Source organism: Cetorhinus maximus, chromosome 21 (assembly GCF_964194155.1).
Source record: "Cetorhinus maximus chromosome 21, sCetMax3.hap1.1, whole genome shotgun sequence".
In the NCBI taxonomy this organism is placed as follows: Eukaryota; Metazoa; Chordata; class Chondrichthyes; order Lamniformes; family Cetorhinidae; genus Cetorhinus; species Cetorhinus maximus.
This window is the reverse complement of record NC_135899.1, coordinates 8,850,256-8,873,814: the sequence shown is the minus strand read 5'-3', so window position 1 is coordinate 8,873,814 and position 23,559 is coordinate 8,850,256. Positions and strand designations below refer to the sequence as shown.

At 47.0% G+C, this 23,559-nt stretch overlaps 2 long non-coding RNA genes across 2 annotated transcripts; both read left to right on the top strand.

The window, feature by feature from the left end:
- The first annotated feature begins 1,935 nt into the window (after window positions 1–1,935).
- On the top strand, window positions 1,936–9,682 carry LOC144695647 (uncharacterized). The gene is made up of 3 exons (XR_013579985.1): window positions 1,936–1,968; window positions 6,521–6,541; window positions 9,608–9,682. It is a non-coding gene; the product is annotated as an uncharacterized LOC144695647 (long non-coding RNA).
- Window positions 9,683–10,214: 532 nt separating this feature from the next.
- Window positions 10,215–17,341, top strand: LOC144695644 (uncharacterized). Its single transcript, XR_013579982.1, has 3 exons — window positions 10,215–10,426; window positions 11,140–11,166; window positions 14,421–17,341. It is a non-coding gene; the product is annotated as an uncharacterized LOC144695644 (long non-coding RNA).
- Window positions 17,342–23,559: the final 6,218 nt, after the last annotated feature.

Below are 23,559 nucleotides of genomic sequence, written 5' to 3'. Positions count from 1 at the left end.
TGGTCTTTTATCAGCAATAAACAAGTTCTGTATTACTGAACGGCCTCTGGCTAACAAAAACCTATCAATCTCGGATGTAAAGTTAACAGTTGACCCAACACCAGTTGCTATTTGTGGAAGGGAATTCGAAACCTTCACCTCCCTTTGTGTGTAGAAGTAACTCTTAATTTTACCTCCTGAAAGGTCTGGCTCTAATTTTAACATGAAGCTCCCCCATCGTACACCCTCCAACCAGCGGCAATAGTTTCTCCCTGTTTTCTGTTCCCCTTATTAATTTGAAAACTTGCGCCAAATTGCCTCAGAACCTTCTAAACTCCAGGAAAAACAGCCTCAGTTTGTTTAATCGCTCCTCGTGGCTTAACCCTTGGAGTCCAGGTTTCATTCTGGTAAATCTACACTACACTCCTTCCAAGACCACAGAAACATAGAAACTAGGAGCAGGAGTAGGCCATTCTGCCCTTTGAGCCTGCTCCGCCATTCATTATGATCATGGCTCATCATCCAACTCAATGGCCTACTCCCGCTTTCTCCCCATATCCTTTGATCCCTTTCGCCCCAAGAGCTATATCTAACTCCTTCTTGAAAACATACAATGTTTTGGCCTCAACTACTTTCTGTGGTAGCGAATTCCACAGGCTCACCACTCTCTGGGTGAAGAAATTTCTCCTCATCTCAGTCCTAAATGGTCTACCCCGTATCCTCAGACTGTGAACCCTGGTTCTGGACTCCCCCACCATCGGGAATATCCTTCCTGCATGTCCCCTGTCTAGTCCTGTTAGAATTTTATAGGTTCCTATGAGATCCCCCACCTCATTCTTCCGAAGGTGTGGAGCTCGGAACAGAACACAGTATTCCAGGTGTGGTTTAACAAAAGCTTGGTGTAGCTGTAACAAAAACAGAAAATGCTGGAAACACTCAGCAGGTCTGGCAGTGCCTGTAGAGAGCGAAACAGAGAGTCAATGTTTCGAGTCCATATGACCCTTCTTCAGAGCTGAAGAGAAGTGGAAATGTGATGAAATTTATACTGTTTAAGGGGGGAGGTGGAGCAGGTGGAGCTGGATAGAAGGCCAGCGATAGATGGGGACAAAGGAGAGATTGACAAAAGATGTCATGAACAAAAGGACATCTTTACGTAGCTGTAGACTGACTTCAATTTCTTTGCGTTCCGGTTCTCTAGAAACGCTCATGACCTGGGCCGCCAACTCTCTTTACTAGTTAATAGTCAATTGCCAATAGTTAACTTGTTAACTCCCGTTCAGCTGTCACCGCTGAGCTCGCTGACCTACACTGGCTCCCAGTCCCGCAAACCCTCGATTTCAAACTAAAGCAAAATACCGCGGATGCTGGAAACCTGAAATAAAAACAGAAAATGCCGGAAAAGCTCAGCAGGTCGGGTGGCATCTGTGGGCAGAAAGAAACAGAGTTAACATTTCGAGTCTGTCTGACTCTTCCTCAAGTCCTGAAGAAGGCTCATGTTGGGCTTGAAACGTTAACTCCGTTTTTCTCTCTCCGCAGACGCGGCCAGGCCTGCTGAGTTTTTCAACTTCGGTTTCAAATCCCGCCTCTCCCTGTCTCGGTAATCTTCCCCAATCCCACAACCCACAATACCTCCACGCTCATCGAATTCCGGTGTCTCGAGCATCCCTGATTTTAGTCGCTCCAACGCTTTTGGCTGGGCCCTCAGCTCCGGAAGGTCCTCTCCAAACCGCTCCGACTCTCCGCCACTCTCTCCATCTCCAAAAATGCAGCATAAATCCTCCCTCTCTGACCAGCCTTTGGAAAATCTATCCTAATATCTCCTTATGTTGCCCGCTGTCGGATTTTGTTTGTTAACGCTCCCGTGAAGCGGCCCGGGATGTTTTATCATGTTTAAGGGGCTATGTAGCTACAAGTAGGAGTTGAGAATGGCTGCCCATTGATCTGCGTTCTCTTTTATTGCAGAATTCAAATCTGTAATGGAGCGACAAGGTAAGAGCCAATTCACCCCTATCGAGACTGCTCCTTGAATCGCAGGAATGCTTATCCTCGACTGTCTGTGAATCGAGAATGTTCCAGAGCAATTGGTGTAATTCACTGGGCGCAGTGTAGAATGTTCCAGAGCATCCGGGTTAGAAAATCAGTGTAACACCCTAAAGCTCCCAGGTTTGTGTGGCTGGGAAGCTGCATATGTTCCAGAGCACTCCCTGAAGTCAATGGGATACTGCAGTTCCAGAGCATTCCCTGTACTCGGGAGGCGATGACGTAGTGGTATTGTTGCTGGGCTAGTAATCCAGAGACCCAGGGTAATGCTCTGAGGACACAGGTTCAATGGGGAAATTTGAATCCAATAAAAATCTGGAATTAAAAGTCTAATAATGACCATGAAACCATCGTCGATTGTTGTAAAAACCCATCTGGTTCACTAACGTCCTTTAGGGAAGGAAACCTGCTCTCCTTACCTGGTCTGATCTACATGACCCACAGCAATGTGGTTGACTCTTAAATGCCCTCTGAAATGGCTGAGCAAGCCATTCAGTTGTAACAAACTGCTACAAAGACATAAAAAGGGAATGAAACCAGATACAGTCATCCTCACGGAACCATACCTTACAGATAATGTCCCAGACACCACCATCACCATCCCTGAGTATGTCCTGTCCCACAAGCAGGACAGACCCAGCAGAGGTGGCGGCACGGTGGTATACAGTCGGGAGGGAGTTGCCCTGGGAGACCTCAACATTGACTCCGGACCCCATGAAGTCTCATGGCATCAGGTCAAACATGGGCAAGGAAACCTCCTGCTGATTACCACGTACTGCCCTCCCTCAGTTGATGAATCAGTGCTCCTCCATGTTGAACATTACTTGGAAGAAGCACTGAGGGTGGCAAAGGCGCAGAATGTTCTCTGGGTGGGGAGACTTCAATGTCCATCACCAAGAGTGGTTCGGTAGCACCACTACTGACCGAGCTGGCTGAGTCCTAAATGACATAGCTGCTAGACTGGGTCTGCGGCAGGTGGCGAGGGAACCAACCAAGAGGGAAAAACATACTTGACCTCATCCTCACCAACCTGCCTGCTGCAGATGCATCTGTCCATGACAGTGTCGGTAGGAGTGATCTCCGCACAGTCATTGTAGAGACGAAGTCCCGCCTTCACATTGAGGATACCCTCCGTTGTGTTGTGTGGCACTACCACCGTGCTAAATGGGATAGATTTCAAACAGATCTAGCAACTCAAGACTGGGCATCCACAAGGCGCTGTGGGCCATCAGCAGCAGCAGAATCTGTTACCTCATGGCCCAGCATATCCTCCACTCTACCATTACCATCAAGCCAGGAGATTAACCCTGGTTCAATGAAGAGTGCAGGAGGACATGCCAGGAGCAACACCAGGCATACCTAAAATTGAGGTGTCAACCTGGTGAAGCTACAACACTACTTGTGTGCCAAACAATAGAAGCAGCAAGTGATAGACAGGGCTCAGTGATCCCACAAACAACGGATCAGATCTAAGCTCTGCAGTCCTGCCACATCCAGTCGTGAATGGTGGTTGGAGCGGGTATTTCCTCCTATCCAGCAATTACTACATAGGCCAGTTGAAGAGGTGAAACTACAATCCCCGATCACACAACGACCACAGAGACTCAGGCTTCCTTTTACCGGTTTTATTCAAGCATATGCAAGGGAGCCACAATCATTCCTAAGAATGAAGACCCAGCTCCCAGATTGATTACATTTCACTACTTTTGTACTTTTTCTTATCACAATACATTTGAGTACATTTGAATACATCCAATCGGTAACCGACACACCGGTCCCATGCTAACTCTATCCTGTTGAGTACCTAAACAGGTGATTTTGCTAACCAATTATTCTAAAGGGTGTATACATAATTATATTATCCAATCAAAATTAAAACACGTACTCAAGACCTTGGTTCTCACAACTCAGAATTGCTTGTGTTTCATCAAAGACCTCTCTTGTCTTTGTATGTCCGCCCATACCTCAGCTAAACCTTCTGCCCTGTCCTTATCTGAGAGAGGAGTATATATAAACTAACTTTATGTTATATTTTATCTCCAATCCAGCTCTCAAGGCTTCATCGCATCGTTGCACCACTTGAATGGTTCTGCCTGTGACTGGACATTAGCTCATCTCTTGAAACTGTGTAAATCACACAAGCTCAAGGCCCCTTTGTGTGCAATATACATCTGCTTACCCTCTGCTGTCATTAGGTTTAGCATCCATGGCTGCTTGGAGATTTTAAGTGCTGTTCAGTAAATTCTTACAGTGTTCTCATTTAGCATTTTTAATTTTCCCCTAACAGTGGTTGACAATTAAACAACTCACTGGAGGAGGAGGCTCCAAAATATCCTCATCCTCAATGATGGAGGAGCCCAGCACATCGGTACAAAAGATAAGCCTGAAGCATTTGCCACAATCTTCAGCCTGAAGTGTCGAGTGGGTGATCCATCTTGGCCTCCTCTGGAGGTCCCCAGCATCACAGATGCCAGTCTTCAGCCAATTCGATTCACTCCATGTGATATCAAGAAACGGCTGAAGGCACTGGATACTGCAAAGGCCATGGGCCCTGACAATATTGCGGCAATAGTACTGAAGACTTGTGCTCCAGACCTTGCCATGCCCCTAGCCAAGCTGTTCTAGTACAACACTGGCATCTACCAAGCAATGTGGAAAATTGCCCAGGTATGTCTTGTACACAAAAAGCATAACAAATCCAACCCGGCCACTTACCACCCCATCAGTCTCCTCTCCACCATCAGTAAAGTGATGGAAGGGGTCATCAACAGTGCTATCAAGCAGCACTTGCTTAGCAACAACCTGCTCCCTGACACCCAGTTTGGGTTCCTCCAGGGCCTCTCGGCTCCTGACCTCATTACAACCTTGGTTCAAACATGGACAAAAGAGCTGAACTCCTGAGGTGAGAGTGACTGCCCTTGACATCAAGGCTACATTTGACCGAGTGTGACATCAAGGAGCCCTCGCAAAACTGAAGTCAGTGGGAATCAGGAGGAAAACTCTCTGCTGGTTGGAGACATACCTAGCACAAAGGAAGATGGTTGTGGTTGTTGGAAGTCAGTCATCTCAGCTCCAGGACATCACTGCAGGAGTTCCTCAGGGTAGTGTCCTCAGCCCAACCATCTTCAGCTGCCTCATCAATGACCTTCCTTCCATCATAGGGTCAGAAGTGGGAATGTTCACTGATGATTGCACAATGTTCAGCACCATTTCGACTCCTCAGATACTGAAGCAGTCCATGTCCAAATGCAGCAAGACCTGGACAATATTCAGGCTTGGGCTGACAAGTGGCAAATAGCATTCATGCCAAACAAATGCCAGGCAACGACCATCTCCAACAAGAGAGAATCCAACTGAGAATCGCTCCTTGATGTTCATTGGCATGACCATCACCGAATCCCCCACCAACAACATCCTGGGAGTTACCATTGACCAGAAACTGAACTGGACTAGCCATGAAAATACTGTGGCTACAAGAACAGGTCAGAGGCTAGGAATCGTGCGACGAGTAACTCACCTCCTGACTCCCCAAAGCCTGTCCACCATCTATAAGGTACAAGTCAGGAGTGTGATGGAATACTTGTCTGGATGAATGCAGCTCCCACAACACTCGAGAAGCTTGACACCACCCAGAACAAAGCAGCCCACTTGATTGGCACCACATCCACAAATATTCACTCTCTCCACCACCTACAGTAGCAGCAGTGTGTACCATCTACAAAATGCGCTGCAGGAATTCACCAAGACTCCTTAGACAGCAACTTCCAAACCCAAAACCACAACCATCTAGAAGGACAAGGGCAGCAGACACATGGGAACACCACCACCTGGAAATTCCCCTCCAAGCCACACACCATCCTGACTTGGAAATATATCTCCGTTCCTTCACTGTCGCTGGATTAAAATCCTGGAACTCCCTTCCTAACAGCACTGTGGATGTACCTACACCACATGGACTGCAGCAGTTCAAGAAGGCAGCTCACCACCACCTTCTCAAGGGCAATTAGGGATGGACAATAAATGCTGGTCCAGCCAGTGATGCACATATCCTGAGAATGAACGCATGTAGATGGCAAACTAATAAAATAAGCTTGATATGAAGGAATTAGTTTTTGTTCAGAGGGCATTTAAGAGTCAACCACATTGCTGTGGGTCTGGAGTCACACGTAGGCTAGACCAGGTAAGGACAACAGATTTCCTTCCCTAAAGGGCATCCAGATGGGTTTTTTTACAACAATGGCTTCATTAGACTTTTAATTCCAGGTTTTTATTGAATTCAAATTCCACCAACTGTCATGGCAGGATTCAAACCTAGGGCCCCAGAGCATAACCCTGGGTCACTAGCTGAGCAACAATACCACTACACCATTGTCTCCCCCAAGGTTGGAGTCATTGTCTAATGAGTTAATTGATTTTGTGCTAACTGAGATATACTGGGCCTGGATGTTGGCCTGTTACTCTGCTCATTCTTGACACATCTTTTCTGTGTTTTTTTTTTCAGAGGTGCTCAAGGGCAATGTTGGTGAGTTTTCCAATTCAAACACTCAACTGGGCACTTGGGCAAATGTGTGTCAATGTCACCCAGGCAGACATTTTCTGTTGCTTTCTCTTGTTTTGATGGGAATGCTCCTTTCTATTCCCAAACCCTGGAATAGTCCATGGGTCAGCTGACAATAAGTGTGCAAGCCAGTATTGCTGAACAGAGCAGGGCCCTGAGGCTGACAGCTTGACACTAGTTGGTGTCCTCCCAAGCTCACTGGGGTTGAGCGGGGCATATCCCTTCTTACACCCAAATCAGACAGTGCTCAAACTGACCATTGCTCTTTCCACGCCCCCACTCCGCTGCCAACATCTCCTAATGTGCTACCCTCCCAGGAGAGAATGCTACACTGTGGCCTTCGGACAGGTCCTCATAATGGCCGTGACCAAGGAAGGGATCTATTTCCAGAGGATCGAGGACAGTTGTGAGGCGTGATCCATTACCCCCAATCAACTCAGGTCCAGGCTCGATTCCAGTTCAGGCCCCAAGTTCAGGGGACTGAAAAATAAAACCCCCCCAGAAAATGCTGGAAAAGCTCAGCAGGTCTGGCAGCATCCGTGGAGAGAGAAAGAGAGTTTCCGGTCCGTGTGACTCTTCCTCAGAGCTAAAGAGAAGTAGAAGTAGGGTTTTATACTGTTTAGAAAGGGTTGGAGCAAAATAGAAGATCAGGGATAGGTGGGAGCTCCAAAGACATTGACAAAGGTGTCATGGGCGCGAGACAAAGCGAGTGTTAACCGTAGTGTTGAAGACGAAATAAGGTGCTGATAGTGGCAAGTTGTAACGAGTGGTGTGCCACAGGGACAGTGCTGGGAACTCAACTGTTTACAATTTATATAAATGATCTGGATGAAGGGATGGATGGGATGGTTGCCAAATTTCCTGATGACACAAAAAAAGGCAGGAAAATAAGTTGTGAAGAGGACCTAAGGAGGTTAAGTGAGTAGGCAAAGATCTGGTAGATGGAATATAACATGGGAAAATGTGAAATTGTCCATTTTGGCAGGAACCGTATTATCTAAATGGTGAGAGATTGCAGAGCTCTGAGGTGCAGAGGGATCTGGGTGTCCTAGTGCATGAATCACAAAAGGCTAGTCTGCAAGTACAGCAAGTAATTAGGAAAGCTAATAGAATGTTATAATTTGTTGCGAGGGGAATTGGATACAACAGTAGGAGGTTATGCTTCAATTGTACAGGGCGCGAGTGAGACCATATCTGGAGTTCTGTGTACAGTATTGGACACCTTATTTAAGGAAGGATGTAAATGCGTTGGAAGCAGTTCAGAGAAGGTTTACCAGACTTATACCTGGAATGGGCGGGTTGTCTTATGAGGAAAGGTTGGACAGACTAGGCTTGTATCTGCTGGAGTTTAGAAGAGTAAGAGGTGACTTGATTGAAACATGTAAGATCATGAGGGGTCTTGACAGGGTGGATGTGGAGAGGATGTTTCCTCTTGTGGAGAATCTAGAACTAGGGGTCACTGTTTAAAATAAGAGGTTGCCAATTTAAAAAAGAGATGAGGTGAAATTTTGAGATGAGGTGAAATTTTTTCTCTCAGAGGGTCGTGAGTCTTTGGAATTCTCTTTTTGAAAATGTGGTAGAAGCAGGGTCTTTGAATACTTTTAAGGCAGAGGTGGATAGATTCTTTGTAAGCAAGGAGGTGAAAGGTTATCAGGGGTAGGCAGGATGCAAATTTCAGGTTACTATTAGATCAGCCATGATCTTATTAAATAGCGTAGCAGGCTCGAGGGGCTGAATGGCCTACTCCTGCTCCTTGATCGTATGTTTGTACACATAGCAGAATGTGTTACTAGCAGAACAAGGCTCAGTGCTGTGTGAAGGCAGAACAAGTGACAGATGGCCCTGTGTTGTGGGCCGGGGGTGGGGGGGGGGGTGGGATGTTAGAGAAAAAATTTAAAAAGTATATAAAAAAGAAAAGAAATTGGATTAAAGCAGGAGGAGAGAGTTCATGGTCTGAAGTTGTTGGACTCAATGTTAAGCCTGGAAGGCTGTTCAGGGTACCGAGCTCAGATCTTGGCCTGGCATGCCAAATCTCAGATCCAGGCCCAAGGCTATAGGTTCAGGTCCGAGGCCTGATTTTATTGAATGGCGTAGCAGGCTCAAGGGGCTGGGTGATCTACTCCTGCTCCTAATTCATATGTTTGTATCCTCAGGCCAGGCCCAATTCAGGCCTGAGCTCTGATTCAGGCCCAAGGTCAAATCCTGGCTCCGCAGGTCTGAGCACAGTTCCATTCCTGAGGATAGATCCAGGAAAGACAGGCATGAGCTCAGGTCAAGGCTCGAGCTCAGATCCCGGTCTGATGCCTGGTCCAAGATTGAGGTCAGATCCAGGTCTGAGGCCTGGTCCAGGACCAAGCTCTGGTCCAGGTCTGAGGCCTGGTCCAGGACTGAGCTCAGATCCAAGTCCAAGGCCTGGTCCAGGACCAAGCTCAGATCCCGGTTCAATGCCTGGTCCAAGACTGAGGTCAGATCCTGGTCCAGGACCGAGGTCAGATCCAGGTCTGAGGCCTGGTCGAGGACCGAGGTCAGATCCAGGTCCCAGGCCTGGTCCAGGACCGAGCTCCGATCCAGGTCCGAGCTCAGATCCAGGTCCCGGGTGGTCCAGGACCGAGCTCAGATCCAAATCCGAGGCCTGGTCCAAGCCTGAGCTCAGATCCAAGTCCGAGACCTGGTCCAGGCCCGAGCTCCAGTCCAGGTCCGAGCTCCAGTCCAGGTCCAAGGCCTGGTCCAGGCCCGAGCTCCAGTCCAGGCCCAAGGCCTGGCCCAGGCCCGAGCTCCGGTCCAGGTCCAGGCCTGAGCTCCGGTCCAGGTCCGAGGCCTGGTCCAGGCCCAAGGTCAGACCCAAGTCTGAGGCTGGTTTTGGGCCTGAAGTATGGTCCAGGCCCAAGGCCAGTCATTGTGAAAGATCTTTCTATCTCTCCCTGGATAGTGAAAACTTCATTTGATCCAGTTTCTGTAAATTTGTACAAACACGAACATTGTTTCTCTACCGTCAAACTAATTTGCCTCTTTTATTTTATTTTCCCTCAGATAATGCTGAAGCTAATTTACGTAAGTTGCTTTCAGTCCAATGTGAGAGGGAAGTTTCCTCTCTCTTTTTCTCTTTCTCTCACACACACACACACACACACACACACACACATTCTCTGTCTCTGCATCTAGGGACATTTTACTACATTAAAGGGGCTACATGAATACAAATTGTTGTTCATTCTTTCTCTGTCTCATAATCTCTCTCTCGATTTGGACTTGGGAATTGGAAATGAGAGCAGAGAGGATATACCTATCAGCAAATGCTGAACAGGAAGACTGAGGAGTGAAAAAGTTCGATTGGGTTGAGGTGGAAAAGATGTTTTCATTGCTGGAGGAAACATTGAGATAGTCCTGTTGGGCTGAATGGCCTGCATCTATCCTGTGGACTTGATGTGTGTGTCTCTCATTCTGTCTCTCTCTCTCTCACTCACTCTGTATATGGCTCTCTCACTCTCTCTCTCTCTCTCTCTCTCACTCCCTTTCTCTTTCATTCAGTCTCTTTCACTCTGTGTTTCTCTCTCTCTCTCTCATGTTTACTGAGGAACACTACTGGATTTTTATGTCTGGAAGTAACAAAGGTAAGAATGAAGATTTCAGTTAACAGCTGGGCTGAGACCAGGGTGAAGTCGGGCAGTGTGAGGGAAAGTGGAAATAGGCGGCCTTGGTCGGGTCTTTCTGATTGGATGACCTTTGATGGGGGATGATAGGCTTCCACAGTTTGAATGGAACATTGAATATGTCACAGCAACCTGGTGTTTTATTAACAGAGGTAATTTTTCTTCATTACAGTTCGCGAGAAGACGCTGTCTAAAATAGGTAAGTCTCACTGGGCAGTGCTGGCCCAAGAGTGTGTCGGTTTTTCTGCTTCCTTCACCCACAGTGTGTTATACCATAGGATCTTCAGAGCCAAGTTCCTCCTGTCAGAGTGGGGATGGATAGACCTGTGGGTTATCTCACTGCCCTATCATTCACTGGGGATATGATTGAATCTAGTGTCGATATTTGGGGTAGTGTGTAGCTGTGGGTTACCACACTGTCCTGACGCTCATTGAAGGTGTGATTGAGTCCAGTGTGCATCTGATGGGGTAGGATGGTGCTGTGGGTTATCACGGCCCTATCGCTCAATGGAGACTAGTGTGGATTGATGGGACGCTCTTGGTTCTCTGGGTTAACACACCAGCTGCCAATGGAGTGTTACTGAACCTCCTGAATGTACCTGGACAGAGATTCCTCAATTCTCATCGTTAGAGCCAGAAGTTACAGATAAGAAAAGGCCAATGATCCAACAAAGCCCATCCCTCCTGAAGGTTCAGTTCTTCCCATCAGCAACATTCCCAAATCTAAAATCCTTCCTTGACATGAATGGAAGGACAATGACAGCCACCTGGTTTCTGGAATATTCTGCCCTGTGTTAAACTGAGGTTGAATACGTTAAAGGAATACTTGTCAGGATATGAATCAAGCTGTGTTGTAGTGGACTGAGGAACTGGTTTGACAATCATAAAACATTTACCTCTTTGTGTTTTCAGCTGCTGAGCGGGTCATCACTGCTGCAGGTGAGAAACACTTTCCAGTCATTTTCCTTACATTCTTCCCACGTTTCCCAGGCCTCAAACTGTGGGAATTCTCTCATCAACCACTCCCTTCAGGCTTAACATAATCCAAACTCTCCGTTGGATAGGATATGAAATTGGGAGGACCATCCTGTGGGCGGGATATGAAATTGGGAGGACCATCCTGTGTGTGGGATATGAAATTGGGAGGACCATCCTGTGGGCGGGATATGAAACTGGGAGGACCATCCTGTGGGCGGGATATGAAATTGGGAGAACCATCCTGTGGGCGGGATATGAAACTGGGAGGACCATCCTGTGGGTGGGATATGAAACTGGGAGGACCATCCTGTGGGTGGGATATGAAACTGGGAGGACCATCCTGTGGGTGGGATATGAAACTGGGAGGACCATCCTGTGGGCGGGATATGAAACTGGGAGGACCATCCTGTGGGTGGGATATGAAACTGGGAGGACCATCCTGTGGGCGGGATATGAAACTGGGAGGACCATCCTGTGGGCGGGATATGAAACTGGGAGGACCATCCTGTGGGCGGGATATGAAACTGGGAGGACCATCCTGTGGGCGGGATATGAAACTGGGAGGACCATCCTGTGGGCGGGATATGAAACTGGGAGGACCATCCTGTGGGCGGGATATGAAACTGGGAGGACCATCCTGTGGGTGGGATATGAAATTGGGAGGACCATCCTGTGGGTGGGATATGAAATTGGGAGCACCATCCTGTGGGTGGGATATGAAATTGGGAGAACCATCCTGTGGGTGGGATATGAAATTGGGAGGACCATCCTGTGGGTGGGATATGAAACTGGGAGGACCACCCTGTGGGTGGGATATGAAACTGGGAGAACCATCCTGTGGGTGGGATATGAAATTGGGAGCACCATCCTGTGGGTGGGATATGAAATTGGGAGAACCATCCTGTGGGTGGGATATGAAATTGGGAGAACCATCCTGTGGGTGGGATATGAAACTGGGAGGACCATCCTGTGGGCGGGATATGAAACTGGGAGCACCATCCTGTAGGTGGGATATGAAACTGGGAGGACCATCCTGTGGGTGGGATATGAAACTGGGAGAACCATCCTGTGGGCGGGATATGAAATTGGGAGAACCACCCTTTGAGCAGTGCTCCAGGATGTTTAAGATCCCACGGGACTATTTGAAGATCAGGGCAGTCTCCAGGGCCAACCCTTCATCCCTCAGCCACTGAAACCTGTTCCAGTCACCCCGTTCGTTGGCGCAGTTTGCAGACAGTTTGCCTTCGCGATCCCAGTCAGCACAAAGTAATGGCCAAGGCGTGTCTCGGTAGGAAAAGTGATGTGGAATTGTGGCAGTTATTCCGCATTGTGATAGGAGATATCTCAGAGGGTGAAATGCTCCTTTTGTCCGACACATGGGGAATGTGGCAAGCAATTCTCCCATGGCAAGGTCACAAAGTACAGTGATGACTAGGTCGTCTGTTTTAGGATGGTGTTTTTGGGTTACAAGTTACCCAGCGTTCCGGAGGTAGCGGCCGTGGAATTTTGCATATCCACTCGAGAAGGCCAACAGGGACTCGACTTAATGCCAGCACCTGAAAGACAGCACCCCCGACAGTGCAGGGTCCCCTCGGCACCGGCACTGTCAGCTGGTTCTGAGGTGGGACCCAAACCCTTGGCCCTCTGACTGCGAGGCGAGAGAACCAGGCACTGAGGTGAATAGAGCACTTGCAGCCGTGCAGCTAATTTGTCGAGTATATATTTTTTAAAAAACAGCCCGTGGGACACGGTTGCCCAGGCAACCACAGCGGCTAATTCATGCGCAGCCAACCCCACAGGTGGAAAATGAGATGCTCTCCCTGCTCCACACCAGCTTGCCTGACTTAACATTTCCCAACCCACGGAATGACACCAGGAAATTAAACCGATGTAAGCATGGGAGGCTCTTATATCTCGGAGCAAGGGTGGCTTGCAAACAGGGGTGGGGAGGGGGGAAATGAGACAATCCCAGGATGTTGGAGCTGAGGAAGTTGGCGGGATCCCACAGACACCGGGATACTGTGCCTGTCGGGTATGGGTACGATGCCCGCTTTTTACTGCCTGTTTAATACCAGTGGAGGTGAAGAGTGCTGTGCAAGCTGTTTAAGGACAAGCAGCTCACTCCATGCCAGGGTAACTATTCCCCCCTCCTGCCCACCATCCCTCAGCCCCCAGTTGCCCAGGGCTGGGGAGAGGCTTCACAAGGTCCTGTTCTCACGGACTGGCTCACTTACTTTTGATAATTTCATTTGGCTCCTCAACATCATCAGCCTTTTTTTGGAGGGGGGACGTTCTAGCTTTCCACTCGCCTTTGTGTGAAGAGGTGTGTCCTGACACTGAGCCTTGAACAGCCTAGCTCTACCCCCACAACCCTTCCAAGCAGGGGACATCATTTCTCTCTCCCCCCTCTATTGATGGTGGTGTAGCGGTAATGTCACTGGATAGTAGTTTAGATTCCCAGGCTCATGCTCTGGGGACACAGGTTCAAGTCCCACCACAGCAGCTGGTTAGTCTCAGTAACTGTGACCATGAAACTATCATCGATTGCTGCAAATACCCATCTGGTTCACTAATGCGCTTTAGGGAAGGAAATCTGCCACCCTACCTCTGGCCTACATGTGACTCCAGCAATGGGATTGACTCTTAACTGCCCTCTGAAATGGCTGAGCAAGCCACTCAGATCAAGGGCATGGGCAACAAACGCTGGCCTTGGCAGCGATGCCCACACTCTCGTACACTCTGTGTAGGAATACAGGAAAAAAAATCCTTTAATAATATTCAACTCACCAATTGAATCGTTCCTTAATCTTCTATATACAAGGGACTACAAAACGGGACATCATTTAACCATTAGGCTCGGTTTATTCTGGTGCACCCCCCCCACCACCCGCTCCAAGGCCAGTGTAGCCTTCCTCTGGTACCGTGCCCAGAACACGGTTTCTCCAGATGGAGTCTGGCCACAGCTCTGTACAACTGCAGCAAAATTCCACCCCTTTGATTCTAGACCCCTTGAGATATAGGGAGAGGGCAGGGGACATGGGACTAATTGAATAACTCTACCAAACTGCTAACACACACGTGAAGGGCCAAGTGGTCTCCTCATTACTGGACCGTGCCATGATTCCGTTAACCCCTTTGTGTACCTGTCCACTCGTCCTCAGTGATTTTTGGACAATAGCAAAGGCCTGACCTCTGACCTCCTTTTGTGTTGCCAGTTCCTGTGACCTTCGACCCCGAGACGGCCAACCCCTATCTGAAGGTCTTGGAGGACCGGCTGACCGTGACGTTCAACGACGATTGGCAGGAGCTTCCACAAAGCGCAAAGAGGTTCAACTCCCGCCTCTTTGTGATGGCGGAGGAGGGGTACGAGACAGGGAGCCAGTACTGGGAGGTGCTGGTGAGCAACAAACCAGACTGGGATCTGGGAGTGGTCACGGAGTCCATCCCCAGGGACGACTGGGTTACCCTGAGCCCGAAGAATGGATACTGGACCATTGGGAAGCGTGGCAATTCCTACGAGGCCAATATCACTTCTCCTGAACACATCTCGTGCAATCCAAGTGCCCAGAGGATCGGTATCTACCTGAACTGTGAGGATGGAATAGTTCGGTTCTATAATGCCGATGACATGGTGCTAATCTACAGCTTCAGCGATACATTCACCGAGAAAATCTACCCATTCTTCAGCCCTTGGGGATCCCGAGAGGTCATGAAAATCTCCCCTCTGTAGGTCCCCGTGATCCAGCTTGGGCTTACTCAAGGGACCTTGGACAATAATGATGGGCAACATGAGAACATCCGAAGCCAATTCTCTTTCGCAAAGGGAAACAGATGGCTGAGTATTTGTCAAGAAGTGACTCGAACAATGCCGTTTGTATTTTAAAATGGACATCAGGGTTGAAAGCCTCGATGACACGCTCACCAAAAGTAAAGACTTTGTGGGATCTGCACGACGACACAAATTGTTTGTGCAGGGCGAAACAAATTTAACACCTTTGTTGTTCTTGCTCCGCTATCCCTCCTGCCCTTGCCCCAGCTCCCAGGCCATTTCCCTCTGGAATGTGTTTCTGCTTGGGGACAGGCATGTGGGGAATCAAGAATACTGGGGGGCGTGAATATAAGATAGTTCCAAATGAACCCAAGAATGAATTCGATCCATCCCTCCACCTATTTGTTCATCCAGTAGATAATCAAAATCCATTCGTGCCAAATAGAGAATTCCTGCTTCAAGGCGGTGGGGTGGGGGTGGAGGGGGAAGGTCAGGGATGAATGTAGCTCTTTGAGCCACCTCACATTGTCCAAACCAGTGGTCACACTCAGCTTTAGTGATGAAGGGAAACTGCGATGCCTGAGGCTGTCGATTAAACTCTCAGCATGATACAGCCAGTGGACTACTCGAAGATAAGTCTCCCAACCACTCTTTCTGGCTTCACCCTTTTTTCACTCATTAAACACGATTCCTGAGGAATATTCCCTTGTCATTCCCTCCCTTTTCCATTTCCTCCCCTTTCCTTTTTCATCTCTCTCAACCCACTGGAGCACGATTTCCCCCCCACCCCGCCCCCCAAGTTTGGAAATGGGCAGGAAGAGCCAAAAAGACTTCAGGGGCATCACGGCTGAGGCCCAGTTTCTGCGTCACATGGCGTCCTTGCCTTTTTCAGCAGGGCTCTGGGGAATCAAAACAGAAAATGGTCGGGCAGCGCCTGTGGAGAGAGAGAGAGACAGAGTTAATGTTTCAGGCCGATGACCTTTCATCAGAAACTGGAAGATGTTAGGAATGCAACAGGTTTTTAAGCAAGTACAGAGGCAGGGTAAGGTGGGGAAAGACAAAAGGGAAGCTCTGTTATTAGGTAGATGGCAGGAGAGATTAAATGGCAAAAGGGTTGACGGTGTATTGGGACAAGTAAAGAAGCACTATCCTCCAGCTGGGTGGGACTGCTCTCCATTCTTATCCATCTAATTATATTCCGAGAATCCTTGCAATGGCTTCACTTCCAGATCCCACACCGTTACTTCTGGTATCCACCAAGGATCTATCCTTATCCCCCTCCTATTTCTCATCCACGTGCTGCCCCTTGGCAACATCATCTGAAACCACGAGAGTTAGTTTTGACAAGCGCACTGACAACCCCCAGCTCCACCTTACCGCCAACTTCCCTCAATTTCCCCCACTGTTGATAAATTATCCAACTGTTTATCCAACACCCAGGACTGATAGGCAGGAATTCTCTTCAGTTAAATTTTGGGAAGACTGAAGCCATTGTTTACAGTCCCTGCTCCAAACTCCGTTCCCGAGCTACTAACTCCATCCCTTACTCTGGCAGCCGTCTGAGAATAAGCCAGCCTGTTCACACCTTGATGTTATATTTGACCCCAGATCAGCTTCCAAGCACAAATTCACACCATCATTAAGACTGCCTATTTCCACCTCCATCGCATCTTCCGACTTCACCCCTGTCTCAGCTCATGTCCTCCTGAAACTCTCATCCAATGCCTTCATTCCCTGTTCCAACTCACTCCAGGCTGCTCTCCCACATTCTACCCTCTGTAAACTTGAGGTCATCCAAAACCCCTGCTGCCCGTGTATTAACTTGCACTAAGTCCCATCACCTGCCACTCCTGCGCTCACTGACCTACGTTGGCCCGCAGTCAAGCAACATCTTGACTTTAAAATTCTCATCCTTGTTTTCAAATCCCTCTGTGGCCTCCCGGCCTCCCGCCCTCCCCCCTCAATCTCTGTCATCTCCGCCAGCCCACAACCCTCCGAGAGCTCTGGGCTCATGTAATTCTGGCCTCTTGAGCACCCCCCATTTTAATTACTCTGCTATTGGTGGCTGTGCCTTCAGTTGCTTAGGCCCCAAGCTCTGGAATTCCCTCCCTCCAACTCTCTGCCTCTCTTTTATCCTTTAAGACAATCTTAAAATCAACCTCTTTGACCAAGCATTTGGTTGTCTGGCTGAATATGTGGCTTTGTGTTGTATTCTGCTTTGTAACCTGTGAAATGCCTTGGGACGTTTTTATAATTTAAGATGCACAATGTGTTGTTATTCTAATCAACCTGTGTTTTTTGAGAGATGGCAATGCATATTTGTAATAAAATAAAGCTTCACTCCCAGAATTCGGAAGTGTCTTTTTACATTCTGTTGTGCAGTCACTGAAACACAGCAGTTAGTTCAGTCCCCAGATGAAGGCAGGTTGCCTACTCTCCAGGAGTACCCTGGACTCTCCCGGAATTGAAGATTAATCCCCAGGATACTGCTGGGAAGCAAAACCCAGGGAGGAAAATAAATCGCCGGGACGTTTGAAGAATCACATTCGTTCAGCACTGTTTGTTCACTAGTTATGAAAAGAGGCTTGGCAACCAATCAGGGAAATGAAGATTCTGCTCGCTTTCTGATTGGCCATGAGAGGGTGGGTTGCCATGAGGATGGGTGTTTAGGGTGACCAATGGTGGGAGAGATTTTTAGGGTGTGGGGGAGCAGAGCAGTTGGAGGTCAGCGGTCATGTGATGAAACCTTCAGGGAGATGCCCAAGCAGAGTTGCCAGCACCTGTGACTTAATGATTATCTGACACTGCACTGCCCCCATTGTCGAATAGACTTGGGTGCTTGCTGTATGTGGCTCATTCTGTGCCCTTATTCTCCAACCCACATTCCCATCCTCCTCACCCACCGACAGCAGGGGCTCACAGTGTTTGCCCTGTGTTACCTCTAAAAGAAGGAACTTGCATTTCTCTAGCACTTTTCATCATCTCAGGATTCCTCCATAGCACTTAACAGCTAAAGAAGCACTTTTGACATGCAGGGCACTGTTGTAATGTGGAAAATGCAAAAGTGAATTTGTGCACAGCAAGATTCCTGCAAACAACAATGCGATCATGACCAGATCACCTGTTTTCATGATGGCGATTGAGGGATAAATATTGACCAGGATAACTCCCTTCCTCTTCCTCCAATTGTGGATGAACAAACTTTCACATCCACCCAAGAACGCAGATGGGGCCTCAGTTCAACGTCTCAATAGAAAGGCAGCAGCTCTGACAATGTCGCCCTCCATCAGTACTGCACTGGCATGTCAGCTTGGATTGTGGGCACCATTGCCCAGCATGGAACTCAAATCCATGACCTTCTGACCTGGAGATTGTAGTGTAAGGATATCCGGCATAGCGAGGGTTAATGTGGGAGTGGGAAACTGTACCACCCACGGAGTGATGTAAAGAAACACATGACCTGAGACAAGGGAGAGTTGTGGACTGGACAGAGACCTGTGTAGAAGCCAGCATGGAGTTAGCTCATAGTTTTGGGCCATGCTCTATATATGTATATAGTTATGTGTTATCGATAAACACTTAATGTTCAACCATACAAGATTCAGAATCTCTTTGTGAGACCTACTGAACAGAACATATACAACAAGGATGAGCATGCTAACCATTGACTCAGGGCTAAAGGAATCTACTGATCTAGAAGGAAGCACCTGGTTGGCTGTGAGTCACTTTGGAACATGCTGAGGACATGAAAGGCCATATAGGAATGTATAATGTTCTTTATCTAAGTTAATTCTGATCAACGTTTAAGGCAAAATCAACCTCTTGCAATCAAGGAACTGATGTTCATTTGTAAAAATGAAATCTGAGCTTAAAATAGCTTACATGTAGGTTTGAGCAAATGTGAAGGAACTGGGTAAAGGAAGATGCTACATTTTAGAGATCCAAGCACTGTGACCAAGGCACATAGCCTTCAACCAAGTGAATGGAAAGCTACGAATGACAGTCACCTGAATTTACATTAATGATCCCAGTGGCCAAAGACTGTATACTGGCACACAGTTCCTATCTTGAGAATAGGAACATAGGGAATAGGATCAGGAATAGGCCTTTTGGCCCCTTGAGCCAGTTCTCTGCCTGAAGGCAAGTCCTTGGTGATTATTCACTGAAGTGCAGCAAAGTGCTATGGTGAGGAGACAGGCCCTGAATCTACTTCAGCCACAACAGGAATTGAACCCTGCACTGTTTGCACTGATCTGACTTGCGCATTAGCTGCTTTGCCAACCAAGCTAACCTGCCTTCCCATTGCCAGGACTCTAGAAATCAGAATTTAGGCTTGTGTCTAATTATACCTCTATAACATTGCTCATCTCCAACCAGCCTCAGCTCATCTGCTGCTTGCCTTATCTACCATCTGTGTTACGAGGCAGCAGATGACGTGTGCCAAGAGGATCAAATCCATGAGCGAAACTTGATCGTGCTATCACGATAGTTTTGCAATTTGTATTTATTTCAAGATGCGTGCCCTGAATTCAGAAGTAATAAGTCCATCAAGACTTCAGAGATTTTAAAAATATTAAAATGTTAAAATAAATAAATTGAAATAAATTAAAATATTTATTAACAAAAGAGATTTCAAGCACATACATAGAACTACAAATTACTACTATAATAATTCCTAAAATCCCCAATTAACCTGGCTCTCAGTTACACCCCCTTTAAGGCAATGGTTCAAAAATAGATTTTAGATTTTAAACAGATCCAGCAAATTAACACAATACCCTAGACAGTGGAATTCAGAATGGCTCTCTCAAGCTTCGGTTTCTGTACAGCAGGTTTACGCACAAATGTTAGAGGCTTCTCACACTTCTGTTAGATCTTACAATGCTTTCCCTTGACACATAGCCTCATTCTCCTTTATAAATGTTTCTCCCTTTTTAATATTAAATTCCAATTTTTCCTTATGTCTTTGGAACTTTACCTTTCTCATAATATAAATCTTTTCTTGTTGCCACTATAGCTTGCTTGTCTGGCTATTTCTAAACAGACTGAGATCCCTTTGAAAACCAAGTCCCCCTTTCTATCTAAAAATGCAAATTCCCTTTACACCTTACATGCTGAGACCCCAGCCATGTTTACTCATTAGCATATTAAAGTCACTTCTACACCTTACTTCTTTTGATAACTTCAACTTGCAGTCTGCTTGGCTACGAAATATACTTAAATCACACAGACAGACAGACCTAACTATTTATCCCCATAAACCTACTTTACAATAGACCAGAAAAATATTATGAAAATTATTATATCGTCATGACCATCCCATAAATCACCCGACAAACTCTTAAATATCAAGAGATTTGCTATAAAAATTACAAGTTTTAATTTTTTAATTCCAAAATAAAATATATATGGGTCAAAATCCTGGAACTCCCTCCCTAACAGCACTGTGGACAGCTCACCACCAGTTTCTCGAGGGGCAATTAGAGATGGGCATCTCTAAAAAAACACTGAGATAAAAACAAAAAACTGCAGATGCTGGAAATCCAAAACAAAAACAGAATTACCTGGAAAAACTCAGCAGGTCTGGCAGCATCGGCGGAGAAGAATAAAGTTGACGTTTTGAGTCCTCATGACCCTTCAACAGAACTGAGTAAAATTAGGAGAGGGGTGAAATATAAGCTGGTTTAAGGTGTGGGGGGGGGGTGAGGGGGGAGAGAAGTGGTGGGGGGAGAGAAGTGGGGGGGGGTGGTTGTAGGGACAAACAAGCAGTGATAGGAGCAGATAATCAAAAGATGTCACAGACAAAAGAACAAAGAGGTGTTGAAGGTGGTGATATTATCTAAACGAATGTGCTAATTAAGATGACCGCTTTCACAGCCATATTTCCTTTCTCAGTGACTGTCTTCTTAATTAGCAATATTAATAATATTAATAATTATTAATATTAATAATATTACTCAGTTCTGTTGAAGGGTCACGAGGACTCAAAACATCAACTTAATTCTTCTCCGCCGATGCTGCCAGACCTGCTGAGTTTTTCCAGGTAATTCTGTTTTTGTTCTAAAAAACACTGGCTTAGCCAGCGACACCCACATCCCATGGAAGAATGAAAAAAAGGTTACAAGTTGGTTGATAAACCTCACTGGTGGATGATTTAATCTCAAACATGCCAGAGCTCTTTACAAATCCATATAAAATGCATCTGAAAATGCTTTGTAAAAACCTTTTTAAAAAATTTACCCTGTTATCCCTTTGAAAAAGAACCCGCCCTCCCACCACAGTCGGGTAAGTAAAAATGTAAAAGAAACAAAAGAATTGCATTTCTATAGCACCTGTCACCACCTCAGGACCCCAACTCCCCTCCCCCTGAGCATTTTGCAATCAAAAATGTATTTGTGAAGTGTAGGCACCATTGCAATGTGGGAAACGCAGGAGGTAATTTGTGCACAGCAAGATCCCGCAAAGGGCAATGTGATAACGACCCGTTTTCGTGATGGTGAGTGAGGGCAGAATGTTGTCCAGTTTTATTAATAGCTGACAGGGCTGCCTTCTTATAGGATGAAACCTAACCCATGTGTTACATCGCAATGCACTAATACATTAAAAATACATCTATCCACAGTGGAGTAACAATTATCACCTCCAAAGCTGACTTCTTCATACTGTGATAGCTAAGGCAATACAAACATAAGGTTAATAGCTGATGACTAAAGACCCTCTTATATGGGTATAAAAGCAGAAAACTACGGATGCTGGAAATCCAAGACAGAAACAGAAATACCTGGAAAAACTCAGCAGGTCTGGCAGCATCGGCGGAGAAGAGCACAGTTGACGTTTCGAGTCCTCATGACCCTTCTGTTGAACAGCTGCCAGACCTGCTGTTTTTCCAGGTATTTCTGTTTCTCTTATATGGGTATATGGGAGAAGGCTAGTATCCTTGACCCCTCCTCCCAAGCCATACACACACACATCAAGAGGGGCGTGGGGAGGGGAACCCAATGTCGCACAACCCTCCAACTCTCGCTCCCGACTTCAAATCCGGAATATTTAGGATGGCGGAGGGCTTTCCATTCGCACCATCCGACTTCCTGCCCTGCCGCGATTTCGCGCTCCAACAAGCGTTAATCAGCTGGAGACAGGACTCCTGCCCCTCGCTCGGGAGAGGCAGAACCTGATTGGCCAGCAGCACTCTAGTCCCTGGAGTTTGGACGGGGATTACCTGCAGCTCCCGGAGCCTAAATCCCAGGAGTTTAGGAACAGGTAAAGTGGTGGGGAGGGGGATCTCAGGGCAGGGAGAGGTGGTGAGGCCCCGGGGAGCAGGCAGGGGCGGGGGGCTGGGGGTGTTGAGGAGTGTAGTTATATTCGTAATCCAGAGGCCTGGTCTAACAACCTAGAGTATGTGAGTTTAAACGCCATATGGCAACTTAAGAATCTCAGTTTAGTTGCAAAGATTTGGAATCATTTAAAGTGACCATGTTGTAAAATTCAAACCTTGTTCGTTAATGTCCTAAAGGTTAAAAAGCTGTTGTCCTGGGTTTTGATCCCCTCCTGTTTCACCTTCATATCCAACCTGCACAAACAATGCAGTTCTTAACGCTGACAGTAGTCACAAAGGACCCATGTCACTTTAGGACCATGGAAGTGACATCACTGATTTGAACATCCTCTGTAATAATTCAGATTCTCAGATTTAAATCACGTTTCCTCTAATATCTGGTAACATGGTGCATCTGCTTTTTAATCTTACACTTACAATGCCGAATCAGGAAAGGAAACTGATTTCAATTTACAGGCGACTTTAAGCGGCTGCACAACAACTCATGCAGGAACCTGCAAGGTCTGCTTTTAACAATCTATCTTGCTGCCAATGTGAGTTCACCATCTACAGCAGCCAGCCATATTCTACACATGCACAATCATTGCTGAAAGGCTTTGCGCCTTGCACTCATCAGGACAAATGCAAGAATGCCAAATTTCAAACTATCACAACAATTTGTACTATAGGAGAAAAGGCTGCTGATTGGTTGAGTCGTTGCCATGGAGCAATGGAGAACCATAGGCTCCCCAAGCTTCTGGGTAATTCATAAAAGGCGCAAGGCTTGAACATATTCCTTTTGTTTGCACAGGACAGGTTCCTGTGTATGAATGTATGTTGCTTCTAGCAAGCATAAGTGAGCCATGTTATGAGCTTGACTGATTATCTTAAATTGGTTGTTAGAATTATTATTAGCATGCTCAGGATTGTTCAGAAAATGCTTTCCAACCAAAAACAGTGGACACAGGCAAGTGCAGCCTGATCCTGACACCATGAAAGTTGCTATATAAATGCAAGTCTGAGTTTCAGTATTGCACTGGGAGGGGTCAGCTAGATTTTGTGCTCAAGTCTCTGGAGAGGGCCTTCAACCCATGTGAATTTGATCCAGAGGTGAGGGAGCCACCCAATGGCTGACCCCTAAGAGGGGGGGTGTGTTAAACTTAGCTGAACACGCTGTGCAGGAAACCCATAAGATTGAGTGGAACCCTAGTTTAATAGCCCAGAATTCAATGGGAGTAAAATCGAACGGTGTGTAAAATGAGCATTGCAC